Genomic DNA, 21,179 nt, shown 5'->3' with positions numbered 1-21,179 from the left:
GACTGCTGAAAGTATGCTTCACTGCTGTGTCTGGAGGAAAAACCTGCTTACCAGAAGAAATTGACCCTCAAGTTATAGGGTGGTCAAATGGATATGTAGCTCATGGGTTCTCCACTGTGTATATTCTCAGCCGCATCGAGATCGGATGGTAAGGCTAATATATATAGGCCACTTCTCCAATGCCAGGCAGACAGACCCAAACGAGTTAACAGGCCAACTGATTTTCCCAGAAGGCTGCACTAAGATACAAGTCAGATTTCAGGCATCCCCTGCAGAATTGTTAGATTTAGCAAGATCTTATGATTCCAGCCAGCAATGTTTTCATGAGAAGTTGCTAAATCTGACAATTCTGCAGGGGATGCCTGAAATCTGACTTGTATTTTAGTGCAGACTTCAGGGAAAATCGGTTGGCCTGTTCCCTTGTTTGGGTCTGTCTGCCTGGCATTGGATAAGTTGCCTATATATATTAGCCTGACCATCTGGTCTCGATGCGGCTGAGAATTTACACAGTGGAGAACCCATAAGCTACATATCCATTTTACCACTCTATTACTTGAAGGTCAATTTCTTCTGGTAAGCAGGTTTTTCCTCTAGACACAGTGGTTAAGCGTGCTTTCAGCAACGGCATCTGGTGTGGGGATCATCTCTGTTTCTCCTATATGAACATTCCTTGATTGGACTGAGTTTTATTTTGGTGCTGCACCCCTTTTGTTTTATAGTGTTTCTGTGGGTTGCAATCATATTCATTGGTGTTAGCAGCCTTTTTCTTATTGGACTTGATATATTATTCTAGTTACCAAGCACAAATATTATCCTTGTTCCTACACAAAAAAATCACAATATATTAAAGTCTAAAACAAGCTAAGAAAAAAGATGTTTTAGAAGAAGAGTAATGTAAGGATTTGCATGCACATAACCTGTTTAAGACAGCAGCATCTTAAGATGAGTTGTGCTTCTGAAAGTGAGAGCCACTTAAAAGGGCCATAAATATAAGGCAAGGCGGACTGAGCCGAAAGGAGCATAAGCAGCAGCATCTGTAAAGCTTGAAAGTGCTCTGCTTTTTAGGCAAAATATGTGTTAAGTTGCTAGAGCTAGCTGCTGTCCTGACTTATAGGAAACTTACTTACATACATGGGTGCTATTGCCAACCTCTTTTGGAAAACGCTAGACTTCTGGCTTTCATGCTCATCCATTAGCTTCACTATATTGTGAGTCATCCACTAACTAAATTTGGTTGTAAACCTCAGTCAGGAAATCTGCATATTAGCATGTCTCACTTCTGAGAAGTTTTCCAGAGACATCAGATACATTTGTGATGGGGGAGAAGAGTTCAGCACACAGCTTGTCTATTCGGAATGCAGCTCTGCATCCTTCCTTCGCTCCTGTTTCCTGTGTGGAGGGAGTGTGTGCCTTTCCTCCAATCAGCTCCCACACACTGTATCTGTTTAAGGCCCCTTTCACACTCGTGCTACTTGTCCTGCGACTTGGGACTGCAAAGTCGTTTGACAAGTCATACTCTATGATTTCCAATGAATACCATTCATATCTGTATGGCTTCAAGTTGCAGCGACTTCAAAGTAGTCCCTTCACTACTTTGGTCCAACTTTGATGCGACTTGAGGTCCATAGACCTCAAGATTACACAGGCATTGTTTCAAGTCGTGTGACTTTTAGGTCGTACAAGGATGAAAGGGGTCTCACACCTGTCTTTCACCTGTCTTACACCTCCTCTGTGATACTAACAGAAGATAAGGATTTTAAACAATTCTGCCTTTTTGAAGGGGTGTAGGGAAGAGAAGACTGCAGATAAACAAGTAAAACCTACAGGTGCATTTCATAAAATTAGATGAAAAAGTTAGTTTATTTCAGTAATTCAATTCAAAAAGTGAAACTCATACTGTATATTTTATAGTGATATATTTCAAGCATTTATTTCTTTTATCTTGATGATTATGGCTTACAGCTAGTGAAAACCCAAAATTCAGTCCAATAAAAAAAAGGATTTTTAATACAGAAATGTTGTTTTACTGAAAAGTATATCCATGTACAGTATAGTGTGCACTCAATACCTGGTGGGGGCTCCTTTTGCTTGAATTACTGCATCAAAGCGGTGTGGCATGGAGGCGATTGGGCTGTGGCACTGCTGAGGTGTTAAGGAAGCCCAGGTTGCTTCGATAGCGGCTTTCAGCTCGTCTACATCATTGAGTCTGGTATCTCTCTTCTTATCTTGACATTACCCCACAGATTGTCTATGAGGTTTAGGTCAGCCGAGTTTGCTGGCTAATTAAGCACAGTGATACCATGATCATTAAACCAGGTATTGGCACTTTTGGCAGTGTGGGCAGGTGCCAAGTCCTGCTAGAAAAAAAAATCAGCATCTTCATAAAGCTGGTCAGCAGAGGAAAGCCTGAAGTGCTCTAGAATTTCCTGGTAGAGGGCTGCGCTGACTTTGGACTTGATAAAACACAGTGGACCAACACCAGCAGATGAGAACGCTCCCCAAATCATCACTAACTGTGGAAACTTCACACTGGACCTCCTGCAACTTGGATTTTGTGCGTCTTTACTCTTTCTCCAGACTCTGGAACCTTGATTTCCAAATTAAATTCAAAATGTTCCACAGTCTGTGATGTTCAATCAAAATTAAAATAAAGAAATGCTTGAAATATATCCCTCTGTGTGTAATGCATCTACATATATGTAGCACCCCACTAGTCAGGTGCTAGGTAGAGAGTATAGTTTTGGCTCTGTCTGCCTATCAGAGGAGCAGTAGGCAAAATCTTTATTGTTCTTTGCTTAACAGAGAGCAGGGTCTGTGAGTCAGGTCTGCTTAGTGTGCCCAGTGTGTGATTCATCTGGTCTTAGGGAGTGTCCCCAGCTGATCCAATGGGGAGGCACATAGGATGCTGGAGGAAATCTAACTAATGACACACAGGCTTTTGGTACTGCCCCAGGGATTGGCACAGACGGTTGGTCTCTGTGCATTGTGGGGCAGGGTATAAAAAGCCATGGGCACATGAGGTAGAGGTCTTTTGGCGGGAAGCAAAGTCCCAAAAGGAGGGTGGCGGCTGCCTCCTCTTCTGCTGCAGTTGGTGATAGTCACAGGCAGTCGGCCTGGAGAGTCATTGGGATGAGGCTGAACCCAGAGGTCCAGGAGAGCTGACTGGAGGAGTTGGGGCACTGTGAGACTCTGGAAAAACAGTATTGTGAGTACAGAGGATCTTGCCCAGGGGTCTGCCCAGGAAGGGGACCACTCCGGAGTGCAGAGTCAGTGGATGGGTGTCAGCTAGCACAGAGAAAGGGGGTACTGGGGGAGTACCCCGAAGAGAAACACAAATAGGAACACTTACCTCATCTTCATTCAATTGGCAGGATGAAGTATCAGACTTGCCGCATTCTCAAGTTAGAAGTCCTCTGAAATGTGAATAGTTACCAGTTGGAGTATCCCACTCATCCCTTCTCCCATCCCAATATAAATAAAACAACAAATACAACAACCTCTAGACTCATTGACTGAGCCGAGAACATAAAGTATTGAGATTTCTGAAAACAGTTGCTACGGGTAACCCAGGGGAATCCAAAAGTATCATTCTTCAGCAGTCCTCTAGGGGGCAGTGCTACATATATAAAATATATGAGTTTCACTTTTAAATTGAATTACTGAAAAAAATAATTAATTTTTTAATGATATTCTAATTCTTTGAGATGCACCTGTATGTAGGAGGATTTGTTTAATCGCTGTGTATCACCTGTGGCTATATACTTCACTTGGAATATGAGAGGGTTTACAACCACTTAAAAGCCTGAAGAAAATAAGAACTCTTGATTAGACTACAGTAAAAATGCTCCAAAAATAAAGTGTTGCGCCAATGAGAAAAATTGGTACTAGCATTGCTAAATAAAGTGATATTGACAAAAAAACACAGTCCATATGTCATATGTGCCTTATGACAAATTCCATATGCATTGTTCTGGAGTCCTGGTCTGAAGAAGGATCTTTTATCTCCCTCACTGAAGAGTGTCATGTGGAAGCTTGGTGACAGACAGCTCCTAGGACATTGTGGGTAAGACCTGGTTTTGGGACTCTAAGGTGTGCCTGCTGCTAGAGGAAAGTGAGTGCCCTAGATTTGCTGGCTATTTCCTATTACTTCCAGCCAAGGCTACTGTTGCAGGATTTGTAAGAAGTTTGTCCTCATTTTGATTCTTGATAGCATTTTTGAATATCCAGAACTGCTAAGTCACCTCCTGTTCAAGTTTTCTGCAATAAATTCACAAAAAGACATCGGCCTAGACTGAGCCTGTATTGTCGCTGTGCACAGAACTGTGTCTCTGGCAGGAAGCCTTTGTACTAGCAAGAAAGACCTGGGCATATTCTCAGCGGCCCCTCTGGGGGTGACCACAACAAAAGAAATGTGGAATATGTCATAATGATATTTCCATTATAGAGTGAACTCAAGGCCCCAGTGCTACAAGGCTGTATTGCTAACAACTGAGTCACTGGAAGTTATCACAGTCTTTTATGAGATGGTGTTAAAGGGATGGGAGCAGTGGCAAAGGGATGGTGGGGGGGGGATGGGATGGTGGTAGAGGGATGGGATCAGCGGCAGAGGGATGGGATCAGGGGCAGAGGGATGGTGGGGGGGGTTGGAGGGATGGGATCAGTGGCAGAGGGATGGTGAGGGGGGTGGGATGGTGGTAGAGGGATGGTATCAGTGGCAGAGGGATGGGATCAGGGGCAGAGGGATCATGGGGATGGGATGGAGGGATGGGATCAGGGGCAGAGGGATGGTATGGTGGTAGAGGGATGGGATCAGTGGCAGAGGGATGGAATCAGAGGCAGAGGGATGGTGGGGGGGATGGGATGAAGGGATAGGATCAGTGGCAGAGGGATGGTGAGGGGGATGTAATGGTGGTGGAGGGAGGGGATCGGGGAAGAGGAATGGTGGGGGGCATGGGATGGAGAGATGGGATCAGTGGCAGAGGGATGGTGCTGGGAATGGGGTGGTGTTAGAGGGATGGGACCAGTGGCAGAGGGATGGTTGGGGGGATGGGATCAGGGGCAGTGGGATGGTGGGGGAGGTGGGATGGAGGGATGGGATTAGTGGAAGAGGAATGGAGGTATGCTGTAAATTGGGGGTACAGAAGTGAGCTGTGGACAGGGGCACAGAGGTTAGCTGTTGATGATGGGCATAAATGTAAGTAATAGAAGTAGGGTGCAGCTGTGAGCAATAGTTGGTTACTTTTGGTGTTGTTGCTTGAGGAAGAAGGATTTTTCTAGGGGGGGGGGGGGTTGCTTAGGCAGAAAGGGGACAGCAAAACACATAGAGTTCGGTGGTCAAGGGTATGTAATGTATGGCAAAGCAGGGTATAGCAGTCAGTTTTTTCTACCATGTACATTACATACTTGTGACTGCTATACTCTTTATGCTGAGTTATATTGTACATAACTCTTACTACCTTACGTTACAAATCAATGAGTGGTGGACTGTACTCCTGAATGTTGTACTCAGTACGAAGGGGTATACTGTATGTTATATATTTCCGAGCCCTGCACTCTGTATGGTGTACTGCACATTACATACTCTTAAACAATGCACTCAGTACACTGACATGTATGTTACTTTTGACCATTGCACACTGTACGCAGAGCTATACCTTACTTAATCTTCACAACTCTGCATGCTGGAGTGGAGCAGTCAAGTGTGTGCAAAGTATACCACAGCATACATAGTTTAGCAGTCAGGAGATTGTTATATATGACACAGCTTACAGTGTGCAGTGGATAGGTATATGTAACATACAACCTTGTGTAGCTTTTTGGGGGGAGAGGGAGTTGGGGCTATGAAACATGGCCCTCCCCAAACAGGATAGTGTGCTAAACCTGTAGGAATATAAGACAAATAAACCTTCGCTAAGTTGAAGAATGGGTTTGACAAACTTGGCAGTACCTTCACCCAGGACAGGGCCTCTGTGAGCAGTAATCTAAAAAAAGTAACTAAGGAACTACTGCAGCCAACATTCAATGTTAAAGTGGGTTTAAAGGCATTAAGGTAAAAAACCTTCTGTGTGCAGCTTTTCCCCAACAGCCCCCCTTTTGCTCACCTGAGCCCCATCTCAATCCAGCAATGTACATGAGAGTAGCAGGTCTCTCTCTCCTCATTGGCTCAAACAACAGCAGGAGCCATTGGCTCCTTCTGCTGTCAAGCAAAAGCAGTGAGCCAATGAGAGAGTGGGGGTGGGGCCTAGCTATGCTCTGTGTGTGAATGGACATTGTCCATTCCCAGGAGAACGGATTGGGAACTAGCCTGTCTGAGTGCCCTCATAGCAAGAGGCTTGCTATTGGGGGCACTCAGTGGGGAGAGGAGCCAGGAGCTGGTGGGGGACCCAAAAAGAAGAGGATCAGGGCTGCTCTGTGCAAAATCATTACATGGAGAAGGCAAGTATAACATATTTATTTAAAAAAATGACAACCTTTGGAATCACTTTAGCCATGAGTATTCAGATACACACGAGTATGGAAAAATATGAGCTTTATATAATGAAAGTCAATCCATAACAAGAAAAGCTGACCACTCTGTGTGCTCTACTATGAGGAAGGCTGTATTATGAAATGTGTTAGCATTTTTTGTACTGTGCCATTTCATATGTAGCCAATAAAGATCAATAGGAAAAGAACAAAAAGTGGCTGGCTTTTCTTGTCATGGATTGACTGCATTGGGGATAGAACATCCTACCCTGAGCACCAGTCTTCAGGGCTTTTATCAATGAATTAAGCAGTCAAGCTGGGATATGGTTTCCGTTTCAATGCATATAATAAAAGGCTAATAATAGCACATACATCCAATGTACAAATAAGTAATATCAACAAAGGACCCAACCAGAGTCCTGGTAGAATTATGAACATATACATGGGTATATATCATTTTGTAATAGAGATACCTCCAGATGAATGTTGCAACAATGTCTAGCTGCAGGGGCCCCCGATGATGAATACAACGTGCTGTCCATCTTGGTGACAATAACCTGAGTCAGTGATGATAGGGAGATTCTCCAACGGGTCTGAAACATAGCTTCTCACTGTTGTATGATACTGGAACTCGAGGTCAGCCTATCTACTCTGTTTCTTAGGTGTCTGTTTATGAAACCGAGGTGAGCTGTGATCATTATCCATTTATGAAAAAGAGATGATCGGGGGAGAACATGTCATCTCTGCACACAGAGAATCTGTCATTGACATGCACAGAAACTGCCAGTTTATGAAGGTGCGATCTCAGCACCTCACTGGCGATCTCTGTCAGAATTCTCCCTCCTTCTCGCTCAGATTCTCCATAGGTTGAGAATCGGGGAGAGAAGACACAATTACCCAGAGAACTGGGTAATTGATCAGACCCCCCAAGACAGTATATAAACATGTCCCCCTGCAATGTTTATATATATATAAATATATATATAACGGACAACTTGAGTGTTTCACTGATTTCCTGGTACTCTAATCTGTCTCACGAGATTACAGGTCCAGGAGGCATTCTCCACAGTTCGAAGCATTTGTATGTGCCTCATCCATGCATTATCAGTGTTCATCCATGCCACATCAGTGCTCATCTGTGCCTTATCCATGCCACAGCAGTGCACATCCGTGCCTCATCCACGCCACATCAGTGCTCATTCGTGCCACGACCATGCCAATCAGTGCAGTGTTCATCCATGCCACATGAGTGCCCATCCATGCCTCAACCATGCCACATCAGTGCTCATCTGTGCCTCATCCATGCCACATCAGTGCTCATCCATGCCTTGTCCATGTCCCTTCAGTGATCATCAATGCCACATCAGTGCTCATCCATGCCTAGTCCATGCCACTTCAGTGCTCATCCCTGCCACATCAGTGCTCATCCATGCCGCATCAGTGCTCACCTGTGCCTCATCCATGCCATACCAGTGCACATCCATGCCTCATCCATGCCACATCAGTGTTCATCCATGCCTTATCTATGCCACATCAGTGCTCATCCATGCCTAATCCATGCCACATCAGTGCCTATCCATGCCTAATCCAGTGCTCATCCATGCCTCATCCATGCCGTATGAGTGCTCATCCATGCCTCATCTGTACTATATCAGTGCTCATCTGTGCCACATCAGTACCATATCACCGCTCATTAGTGCCACTACAGTACCCATCAGTGTCACTACAGTGCTCATCAGTGCCACTACAGTGTCCTACAGTGCCTCACAAAAGTGTGATAGGTAATTTGGAAATTAGATGTGTAATTTATGTCCCTAGAACACCTGACAGTGCTCCTTGCATGTTGGGCCTCTGTATGTGGCCAGGCTGTGACACACATATGGTATCTCAGTATCTCATCTGAGTATGTGCCATACTCAGGAGGAGTAGCAGAATGTGTTTTGGGATGCAGTTGCAAGTATGCATATGCCATGTGAGAGAAATAACCTGTTAATATGACATTAAAAAATCCTTATTTTGCAAAGAATTGTGGGAAAAAATTAAAACTTCAAAAAACTCTCAATGCCTCTCAATACCTTGGAATGTCTACTTCCTCAAAAAATGAGATAGGCCATCAGTACATCAGATGTGATCAGCTGTGATCAATTTCAATGATTGGCACCATAGCTTGTAGACTCTGTAATCTTTACAAAGACCAAATAATATCCACTGATTTGGGTTATTTTTAAAAAAGAAATGTAGCAGTGTAACTTTTGGCCAAAATATATGAAGAAAAATTACTAGTTTCCTAAATTTTATAACAGAAACAAAGAAAAATGCATTTTATTACAAAATGTTCAGTCTTTTTTTATTTATAGCACAAAAAATAAAAATCCCAGTAGTGATTAAATACCACCAAAAGAAAGCTCTATTTGTGTGGGGGAAAAAGGACACAAATTTCATATGAGTACAGTGTTGCATGAGTAATTGTCATTCAAAGTGCCCAGTGGGAAAATGGTTAAGAACAAATGTATTAAAAATACAGAGCAGTATAGTATAATATGAACAGAGGCAAGATTATAAAATGTATAGATTAGTATACCGGGGTAGCGGTCAGATGCATGCAATGCATGACACAGCATACAAATTGCAGCAGTCAGGACTATATAATATTATGCAATATACAGTGTACATTACATACTCCTGACCAAACCCAGTATTCTGTGCTGTGTGGTACATACCTTTTACTGATGTACCTTACATACTTATGGCTGATGTAACCTGCATTCTGGACTGTGAATTAATACCCCTAACCACTGCACTTGGTACTTCTAGATGTTCTGACCACTGTAATCTCCTAACCCCTGCACTCAAAGTGAATTCTTTTAGTTACATACTCTTGACCAAAGTGTTAATTGCTGGTTGCTGTTGCTGGTTGCTAAACAGTCCCTGGCTATTTTAATGACATGCTTCTTTAAGGTAAGCTCAAAATGTTAGTTTTAGGTCTGCAGTATACCCTGTGAGCAGAAAAGCATATGTAATGGAAAAGTTTAATTCTTTAAAAAGTATTGTGCTGAGGTGTATATGTGTCTGTGAGACTCTCAGTTGCAGCACAATAACTGACGTATATTACGTAAATATAAGAACTGTAGCATATGTGTGCAGTGCATAAAGTGAGTGGACTCAAGTTTTATTATGCCATTTTAAGGTTCCTCCTACTGCTAGTTCAGTAAGGCCACACACGTTTCACTACATCATGTCAAGAATTCTTATCCTTGGAGTGCCAAGAGGTGCTCCAGATCTTTCATAGTTCTTGCAACACTAGAGCATATTCCATTTTCATCTACACAAGCACCACCAGGGCATTTTGGTGTGGGTTGCTGCTGCTCCCTGAGTGCTTCTTAGTGATTGTTGCAGAACATTTGTTTGGAGCCAGATTTGCTTGGAAAAGCATTTGCTTTCGGGGAGTGCTCTGCCATTGTAAAAATAAATGCAGACTACAGACAATGTAGCCAATAATAGTGCAGTCCTTATTCACTTGAACTGCTCACCCAAAAATGCTCCCCCTATAGCTGTAAACATCAGAACACTGGTAGATTAAGCATTGGCCCTTGGGGTACCTCTACAAAATGAAATACTGAATATATGCGCATAAAGGGAATTACAGAACTAGACTAGTGAATCCTGCATCCTAATAACCTTTACCGGTGTTCTTTTTTGTTGAGCTGTATGGAAAAGAAAATGTGTTTTTCATGGTAAAGTAAGCTGTTAAGAAATATGGTGTTGATATTAAACTGTCACTATGTGGGACGATTGGCATATGAGGTATTTTATGATAGGGCCATTACAAAGTTGAAAAGACTATAATAAAGCCATATTTGGAATGGCATTTACTTTCCTAAAACTTGATAAATGTTCCTGCATGATGACAGCAGATTTAGCTTTTTCCATTTTTCCTCTCTCTTGCAGTATTATCAAAGTCATGATTGCCATGCCTTTTACACAAATGTAGAGTTGTACATACAAATTAAGGATGAATACTTACTATGAAAGTGCTAAAAAAAAAATAGTAACTCATAATAATAGTACCTAAAACTTTATCCAACAAAAGAGTTTCATTTTTACCATATCAAGTGGAATTTCCATGATTTTATAATAAAAAGCATCCTTCGTAGTGTTGCCAAAAGTGTTATTGTATGTGCAACTCATTTTATCAGGCTTTAGGGGCCCTTTAGTGCACTATAAGTGCTACTGCAACCAACTGATTCAACAATCAACTTTAAAGTGATTATAAAAGTCTTGTGTTTTTTTTTAAACAACAAACATGTTATATTTACCTCCTCTGGACGTCCCCTGGGTAAAACAATACCCAAAATGCTCGTTATATGCACCTCAATGTGAATTTTACTCTTTATTTTGGAATAAATTTCTGCTTACAGTCTACACTCAGAGGCACCTCTTTTCTTTGTTTTCTGCACCTGAGTTGAGGTGCAGCTCCATGTATCATTCAGACACTGAGCTGCCGTTCAGCCCCCTCTCTCCTCATTGTCTAACTGATTTTGATTGACAGCAGCAGGAGCCAATAGAATGCATTAAGATAAAAAAAACTTCTGCCTTTACAACTCCTTTAATAATCTAATACAACTCCTTTAATAATCTAATGTGAGTTATAAAAAAAAGTGCTAATAAATCTCTTCAGTCAAACTGTATGTACAGTAAGTGCAAAATTAAACAAAAAACATATTGTGTGTATCTTGGCAATACATGCGCATTTCGACATGTTTTATTTCTCTAAAAAGCTGCAGATACATAAACATACCTGCTAATGTGCCATACATTCAGTGTGCTGTTAAAGTACTGTCTAAGCTGACAACACTGTGTCTCTTTTGCACTGAGATCCCAACCAGCGTTGTAAACCCTGTGACCCCTGGTAGTTGCTTTGTGCGCTGCTCAGAATCGCCGATATGGGGTATGCGTAGAGTCCTCCGCCTCCGCTGCAGGGAGTGCCGGCAAGAGACAGAGCCTGTCCTGGCTCTTACTAGTAGAAGAAGAAAGCAATCCCTGATGCCTCACATCCATGCAGTGCTGTGATGGTGCTAAGCGTGACAACCTCAGCCTGGACTCCAACCAGGCCACATCCCCAATGTGTTTCTATCCATTACTAACAACAACAAAGAGCAGAGCCGCTCAGGTGTCAGTTCAATGGGTGGTGCAGGTCAGATCCGCCGTCCAAGCTATGAAGAATCCAAAAAAGTAGACCGCACTCAGGAAAGTAAGATGAAAATAATCAAAACTCCTTTATTCTTCTTCGGTGCAGCAGACAGACAGTACAATGCACATAACAGACGTGCCGGGTTAACGCGTTTCACGAATTAAATCGCTTACTCATAACCATACACTGTGGATACTCCACAGTGTATGGTTATGAGTAAGCGATTTAATTAGTGAAACGCGTTAACCCGGCACGTCTGTTATGTGCATTGTACTGTCTGTCTGCTGCACCGAAGAAGAATAAAGGAGTTTTGATTGTTTTCATCTTACTTTCCTGAGTGCGGTCTACTTTTTTGGATTCTTCATTTCTATCCATTACTATCTACAAGAGCTTATACACAATAGTCTATATTATTACAATGAATATAAATTTATTTGTGCTGAGCAGCACTTCTGTAATTCTTGCTTAGCCAAGACTTTGCCCTTGCCCCTGCATGTGCTCAGATGTGCTGCAGGGCTCAGACTTGGGTCCTATCTGGCAGACTTGTGTCTCATCTGACACACATGGGTTTTCCTAATGATGCAGAGGAGGGGAAGTCTTAAACTTTCCAATCTTTGTGTGTGCGCAGAAAACCCCCACACATGTGCAGATGCATTCACGGATTCTGCCTGAACCCAAAGTCGGAGCAGTGCCTGGGAGCATGTGCCATAGTGGTGGTGCCTGCGGGGGGGGGGGGGGGGTCAGAGCCATTTTGGAAGCAGACTGAAGTTTTGCTTTAACGCACCTTTGGGGAAGAACAAATACAGTACCTTTATTGAACACGTTTATTAGAGTTTGGTTTCCAAAAATGCTGTGGTATTACAGTTTTAATATTGGAACCCCCCTTTTTTGTTGTAGTTCTAATGTAGGGCCTTAGAAGAACGGCACTCTACTAAAAATATTCATGCAAATATCAACAACATTAAAAATGCTTAAAACAATTTGGGTGTCTGTTAACACAATTACGGCAAGAGGTAGTTGTTATTGAGGTAGCCCCTATCATTTCCACTGTTGATATTTTAATATTTCTTTTACAAAAATGTTTTATTGCACACAAAATCATTTGAAAAATTAGTCCAACAATGAGATGGTTACATCAAATATAGCAGAGGGTCACAAAAATAATGTTACATCATTTCCTAATGCAGTATGTTGTACTGACTGAAGTCCTAAGTCCTTGATGAAGAAAGCTTAATACTCCAGACTGTGATGGATGATAAATTTAAACCTAGACACCAAAACATATTAATGGAGGACACAATGCAGTTCAACTGGTAGAAATTGGAAATTTATGTAAATAAGTATACAACATACTAGTGAAAAGATGTGATCATTGTAACCATCCTCACCAAAACCATGCCCGGCAGCCTGGTAGAACTGATATACATAAAAGAAGAGAGCTGTAGGGAAAGCTAGAAAATAGAAATAGGAGGGAAAGAAAAAGAGTCAAAAGGGGGGAGTCCAACGGGGTACGCAATGGCGGAACACTCAAATTGAGAGGAGCTTATTTTTTAATCTGGAAGGTTGGACATATGCTATCCATGGGTGCCAGACCCTGAGAAATTTGTAATGGGTATCCGAAGCAAAGGCATTCAGTTTCTCATTTATCATGATATCATTCATACGGTTCTTAACTGCTTCAAAGCTAAGAACTGGGGTTTTCCAAGACTTTGCAATGGTCAACTTAGTTGCAGTAAAAAGATGCAAAGCCAATTGGTGCTCTGGGTGAAGCAGTTCTAAAATTGGTTTACAAAGAAGGGCCTCATAAGGGTACCTTTTGTGGTGATATTTTAGTATTTTTTATAGCAATTTTAATAACATTGCAAGTGTGTACAAAGGAAAAGTACTTAAAAAAGGTGCTGATAGTATGTACTGTAGAAAAACTCAATTCTCTTGTAAGCAGTCAATGCTTTGCAACCAGGTGCCCTGAGATCTGTGTGCAGCATTTGGACTGGGGATTTCTATTTGTTTAGTGCCCCCTTGAATAGATGCAGCTTAAGATAGCAGTTCCCCCATGGATCGCTGACCAAAATAATGCCCATCTATGTTCTCTGTAAAAGCCTAGCATTAGTGTCAACTGTAACAGCTGGGGCCACATTGCCATTGCAGTACACACAATATTTGCTAACTGCAAAGAGGAAGCAGAAAAGGTTATTCAATCAATATCCACTTCCTGCCCAAGGATGTCATGAAATTTGAGTGGAGATATCTGAATGATGCCTGCAGCTACAGGCATTATTCAGATATCATCTTTTACAGCCTGCGATTTCCTGAATTTTAGGAACAATCATACTGGCAGTTAAGCCACTAAATCATTCTTACAGGCGTCGGGAGGGGACACCCCCCCCCCTCCACTCTCACCGCCCTCCGGTGCTTCTACCAGCTTGCCCTTGCAATCAGCGAGCCAGAAAAGGATTCTGCCGGTGGCGTAAGTTCAACATAGAGAAGAATACTAAGAACCAGATGGTCCCCAGCAGTCTCTATGAGTCATTTGAGTCAGCAGAATCCTCTAATGGTATGATCTGCACACGCATGATGGAAGGCCTTTGGTTGAGTGCGGTTTTCTTCAGTTTCTCTCCATGTTTAACTTTTCCATTTTATTTCTATTCTTTCTTTATGTTTTACTTTAAGTACTCGAAATAAGAGTGTAGCTTGCTTTTCATGAGATGACAGATGTATTTGCTTATCTTGGCCGATTACTCCTATGTCAAATCTGAAGTTAGCAGCTGATATTCAGTATAATACTTGACATCAGAAGATCCCTGCTGTTATTGAGGGGACATTTGTAATGTGCAAAGCCACAGGCAGATGACTCCCCATGCCCCCTCCCACTACAAAGAGAATGTATAATGTTTTGTATATATTTATTTTCAGAATTAAAAAAAAAATGCTTTTTTTTATATCTTTTGATTTAGGTAATAGGAAATGTTTCATACAATGTATTTACTAGTTACATGCAGGAAGTGGAATGCTAGAGGCTTCTTACTGAGAAGATCCTGCAATTATGTACAACCATGCTGTCACTAGCCTCTGTAATTTGAAATCCTGCAATTCAAGTCAATTCATAACACACATACTGTATTCTTGACACCTCCCCTCCTTCTATTCACTTACATGGATGTATATGGTGTTCACATTAAAGGCCACATTGTCATTGCAGTACACACAATATTTTCTAACTGCAAAGAGGAAGCAGAAAAGGTTATTCAATCAATATCCACTTCTTGCCCAAGGATGTCATGAACTTTGAGTGGAGATATCTGAATGATGCCTGCAGCTACAGGCATCATTCAGATATCATCTTTGCAGCCGGCGATTTACTGAATTGTAAGAACAAGAACAATCATAGTGGCAGTTAAGCCACTAAATAATTCTTACAGGCGTCGGGAGGGGACACCACCCCCCCCCCCCCACTCCCACCGCCCTCCGGTTCTTCTACCGGCTTGCCCATGCAATCAGCGAGCCAGAAAAGGATTATGCCGGCGGCAGAATTTCACCATAGAGAATACTGAGAACCAGATGGTCCCCAGCACCACTAAACCACTAAATGTGAAGCAGAGAAGCCTTAGCTGCCTCACTGGTAGACATCCACAAATGGATTAGAGCATAAAAGTTTGTTACGCCAACATCGACAATGTGCTTCAGTCTACCCATATGACATTGTAATTTTTAGTACCGATTGGGAGTCAAATCTTTCCCAGGGTCAGATGGTCATAGACTCCTTAAAAAAAGCAGGGTTCACAATCAATCCTGAGAAGTGTGCGATGGGGATGGATACAGAACTGGCCCTCGTCTCTTAACCAAAACACAGGTCAGAGCATTTTTGGGCATAGTTGGCTATTACTGGAGGTGCATTCCCAACCTTGCCTCCATTGCTGCACCATTAACCGACTTAACAAAAGGCTGGAAAGTCAGTAATGATAAAGTGGAATGCGGATGCCGAAGAAGCTTTTCAGAATCTTAAGACTGCATTGTGGCAGCATCAGTTACTTGTGGCTCCTGATTTTTTTAAGGAGTTTGTGGTGCAGACAGATGCCTCAAGTGAGGGCTTAGGAGTGGTCTTGTCTCACGTGGTCAATGAGGAAGAATACCCCATAGTTCTTCTTAGTAAATAACTGACGGCAGTGGAGAAAAATGACAGTGGTGAAGCGAGAGTGTCTCGCCATAAAATGGGCTCTGGACTCTCTGTGGTACTTTGTGCTAGGCAGGAGGTTGTCAGACCTAACCCCATTGACCTGGATGAGACAAAACAAGCATGCTAATGCCAGAGTGATGAGATGGTTCCTTTATTTCCAGAAGCTCAGCTTTGTAGTGGAGCATAGAAATAAATTCATACATCTACCCTAATTCCTCTGTTTTATCTATGGGAGCAGAAATGGCTGCTATACAGGTTGGACTTCAAATATGTCTGCCTTTGTTTTCTCCATTACATGGTAGGTTAATATGACTGGTAGTTTACACAAGAATGATAATCTTCTGTGTGCTTTTTTGATGTGTATGTATACATAGCCACTACATCTAGTAAGCTGAATTATAGTACAGTTTTGTTTTTGGTTTACATATGATTTAAAGAAGTTGTATACCTCGCTTGGTGATTTTTACCTACAGGTAAGCCTATAAGAAAGCTTACCTGTAGGTAAAATAAATACCTCCTAAACCTGCATGGTTTAGGAGATATTCACCCTACATGCAGCTGCTGACATCAGCGGCGCAAGCGCTCTGAAGGTCTGGAACTTCAGAGCTCCTTGCAGGAACGGAGGGCTCCCGCGTGCATGTGCGGGAGTGACATCATCGCAGCTCCAGCCACTCACAGCGCTGCAGCCTGCAAACTCAGAAGAAATGCAGAGGGAACATGTCGGCTCCCTCAGCAGTGACCGAGCACCGATGTGGGGGCTTCATTCTAAGGTAAGTATTTCATAATGTGCTAGTATGCGGCACTACCGCTTTAAGCACTCTGGAACGCAGTGTAAGCTACATAAGATAACCAGACTGTAAACAAGTATAAAACATTTGGCTTTTTTCTTTATTTCTCTCCTCAAACCTCAAGTAAATTTAAACATGTTCATTGATAGGGACTAAAAAAAAACTGTTTCAATGCTTTGTTTTATCCACCTGAAGGATGCAAATGGGGTCAAAAAGAACATTGTTTTTTCTTTTTAGTACTGCATCCACACACAGGTAAACATCTGTTATTATATCTGTTAATGTAAATAAGAATAAAAATAACCCTAAATCGTTTTTACAGTATACTATAAAATTAGCTTTTACTACAGTAATCCCATATGGGGGCAATCATCATCATACATCTGCTCTTGCAGTCCCACCAGTGTCACAGATCAGCAGAAAAGCTTATCTGACTCTCTGAGTTGTTCTATTACCATGGAATCTCTCTTACCAAGTTTTGCAGCCTGCTCTGATAGACAGGGAATGTGAGTTACAGGCATGGCTGGAATCCACCTGCTAATAGATATAGCATCCATACAGCCAGGCCCCTGTCTCTGCCCCCCATCCTGTCAATCCACATCATTATTTAGCTTTACTCAGGCCAACACCCATTGCCTAAACAGTAGGTTCATCGCCTGAGGAAGGAGCACGCATGCTACGAACGTGAGCACCCCCCTGCCACTATTGAATGTAAGCCTGGATACTGAACGCTGCCAGAACCACAGGAAGTGTCGGACTCCACCGGCACAGCCAGGACTACGGCCGCCACAGTGTACTTCCCGAACATCCCTGCAGTGTTGCAGATGAACCATCACCATTTGCTGATCAACGATTTCCTCTGTGTGAGTTACTACGTTGTTTTTATGTAATAAATAACCTTTTAATCTACACTGAGGTGGCGCTGCTTTTCTTCTCCTACCCCTTTATGGTCTGTTGCAGAATCCCTCTAGCTCTGTATGAAGCCTGCAGCCACCTCCACCATCCATCTCCACTAACCCCAGGGATTGAACTATCCTGCATACCTCCTAAAAAGACTACCTACAGCCACAGTTGAAACTTTTTTCATAAGATCGAATGTACTTGACTCACTGGAGCAGGTCGAACATTGTGTATATGTACCTGTCATTATCAAGCCCAATGCTCCAGTCTGAGTTTGTACTCCTGCCTTCCTATTCTCTGTTAAATGACTTTAGTTAGTATTGACTAAGCTTGTTCTCTGCCCACCTGGGCCTTTGGTCTGGTATTGTTTCAGTATCATCCTGTTGGCTTTGTAATATGTCTTGGTTCTAACCTCTGATCAGCTGCCATCTGCATTGTGCCCGAGGGGCATAACCTGACACACCCTCAAGTAAAGTCTACCATTCCTTGCATGGGGGCTCTGGTGATGATCGGGAGGGGTTTGCTTAGACTTTGTGCCTTGGATCACATCCTCTCCAACATGCAGATAGCAAAGAGGGTCCACTATCCAATATAGCCCCTGACAATCAGCATGACACCATGACAAACACTGATCTGCTGTGGCAGAGTCATCTCACATTTAGGATGAGCATAGATGAGATGCTGGAAAATACGCTCCCAGATATCGGTAGACTGGGCGTATAAATGGGGTAATAAGTGCCACATCCTAATTAAAGTAAAAAAATTGATAAAGGACTTGATACATGGACTCTGCAGGCACTGGGTACTTAAAAATCACATTTTATTATATAATACATCTAAAATCATCAAAGAGCCGAAAAGGCCTTCGATAGGGTGGACTGGGATTTCATGAAGGAGACAATAAAAAATTTAGGGATTGGATTAAAAATGAGGCAATGGATAGAGGCTCTATATAACAAACCAACAGCAAAAATTAAGATAAATGGAGGATTGTCAGAGGGCTTTGAAATGAGCAATGGGACGAGACAGGGATGTCCCCTGTCCTCCCTATTGTTAATGTTAACCCTAGAACCTCTATTAGCAAAAATAAGACAAAATAAAGATATAAGTGGAGTGAAGGTGAATCAGGATGAACATAAGGCAGCAGCATATGCGGATGACTTATTATTTTATATTACGAATCCCAGGATAACACTCCCAAACATCCAAAATGAATTAAAAGAATATGGAAAATTATCAAACTTCAAAATAAATCCAATAAAATCTGAAATTCTTAATATCAGTTTAAACATTCAAGAAGAACAGACACTAAAAGCCTACTTCCCTTATACCTGGGGAAAAACCAAATTAAAATATTTAGGGATATATATAACACCACAAATCAGAAAACTATATCAAGCTAATTTTATACCTTTATTAAATGAAATAAAAACAGATATAACAAGGAGATCAAATAATCAAATCTCATGGATCGGTAGAATAAACGTAGTTAAGATGTTTATATTACCCAAGATTCTGTACAAATTTTCTCTATTACCAATATATATTCCTCCATCCTTTTTTAGGGTAATAAAAACTTTATTAACAAAATATATATGGCAGCGGAAAAAACCCATGGTACAATATAAGATTCTCACAAGAGGTAAAACACAAGGGGGATTAGCCACCCCGGATATAGAAAGGTATTATAGGGCGGTAATTATCACACAAATGATTTATTGGACAAAAGAAGCAACTGGGAAAAGATGGGTGAAAATAGAATGCGCACAAAATAATACTCACTTACACAAAACAATATGGATACCACCAAAATATAGGGAAACACAAGGTGCACATGAATTGACAAAGTTTGTTTACAAAATATGGGATAGGGTTAATAAACAACTGCAATTAGAATATAACTCACCAATGATATCACTAAATGGCACAAAATATTTCCCACCAGGGAACGAGGAGAAATTTGGAAAATGGATTGGTAGCACTCAATTAAAGGATATACTTCACAAAGGTCGTATTAAGACTAGGGTTGAGCGGACACCTAGATGTCCGTGTTCGACGGGTTCGGCCGAACTTTAAAAAAAAGTCCGGGTCCGTGTCCCGGACTTTTACCGAACTTTTCCCGGACACCGAACCCCATTGAAGTCAATGGGGACCCGAAGTTTAAGGCACTAAAATGGCTCTAAAACACCAATGGAAAGGGCTAGAGTGCTGCAAATGGCAGCAAAACGTAGTTAAGAGCATGGCAAGTGCTCTGCAAACAAATGTGGATAGGGAAATAACTTAAAACAACAAAAAAAAACCAGAAAAATAAAACAATGTTCTTCATCTCTGAAGGACGAGGCCCATATGGAGTAGGAGGGAGGTTGAGGTGGTGGTGGATGTGGCGGTGTCATAGGCGTGCGCACAGGGTGTGCCTGGTGTACCTGGGCACACCCTAATCACCTAGGGCACATAGCATTATCGCTCTGTTTGCCAGTGAGGAGATGGGAAAGATCTCCCTCGCACCTGCTCTGCTCTATTTCTCTTTGCCAGCAGGGAGAGTAATGTATCGGGGCCATGTACATGTAGGCAAACACATGCATGTGTATTTCAACTTTGGGGTGCACACCCTAATGCAATAGGCTGCGCACACCTATGGGCGGTGTAGGTGGAAGCGGCGGTGGAGGAGGACCAGGGCCGGATTAAGAGCATCATGGTCTTGGTGCTGAGGATTTTGAAGGGCCTTAAGGGCCGTGCCTTGGCATGCACCCAGAGGAGGAAGGGTGCAGCCATGCATGCCTAATTCAACATGGGGTGCTGTCTCTGAAGCCCATAAACACATCCATGCATCGGCAACTGTCCCTCCTTGTCCGGCCTTCGCGCTGTGTGGGGAGGTTCTGAGGGTGCTGCCTGGGGAAGCGAGCATAGAAGCCAGACTTCTGTGTTTACAAGTGACAGAAGAGTGGTCACAGTGAATATGGCCAACCCGGGGCCTATATAAAAGGTAGGGGCCTGCATGGAGCTGCAGCTCCAATAGCCCCTACGTTAATCTGGCCCTGAGGAGGAGGACGAGGTAGCCAACACTGCTTCTTTTCACAAATTTTAAATGAGGGTACACCCCAAAAGAGTGAGAAAGAGCAAAAATGGAACAATGGCTGGGTAAGGTCGGTATCCATTGCTATTCTGCACAAGGTACGGAAAAGTCCCGTGGGATCCATGCCTGGTTCATTTTAATGAACGTGAGCTTGTCCACATTGTCTCTGGACAGGCGGCTGCGCTTGTCTGTTATAACACCCCCAGCCGTGCTAAATACCCGTTCAGATAATACACTGGCTGCAGGGCACGCCAGCACCTCCAAGGCGTAAAGGGCAAGCTCAGGCCATGTGCCCAATTTGGAGACCCAGAAGTTGAAGGGGGCAGACCCCTCATTCACTACATGTAGGCGTGTGCACACATACTGCTCCACCATGTTGGTAAAATGCTGCCTCCTGCTAAGACGTTCCATCTGAGCTGCTGGTGCTGCTGTTTGTTGTGGCGTGCTGACAAAGCTTTTCTACATTTCGGCCATGCTAACCCTGCCTTCTGAGGTGCTGGCGGTGCCCTGGTTGAGTTGGCGACCTCCTCCTCCTCTGCCTTGTGCTTCCACTGTGGCCCCGCTGTCAGATGGGAATGCCAGCAGCAT

This window comes from Pelophylax lessonae (genome assembly GCF_965119305.1).
Source record: "Pelophylax lessonae genome assembly, chromosome: 4".
Classification (NCBI taxonomy): domain Eukaryota; kingdom Metazoa; phylum Chordata; class Amphibia; order Anura; family Ranidae; genus Pelophylax; species Pelophylax lessonae.
This window is presented reverse-complemented; position numbering follows the sequence as displayed.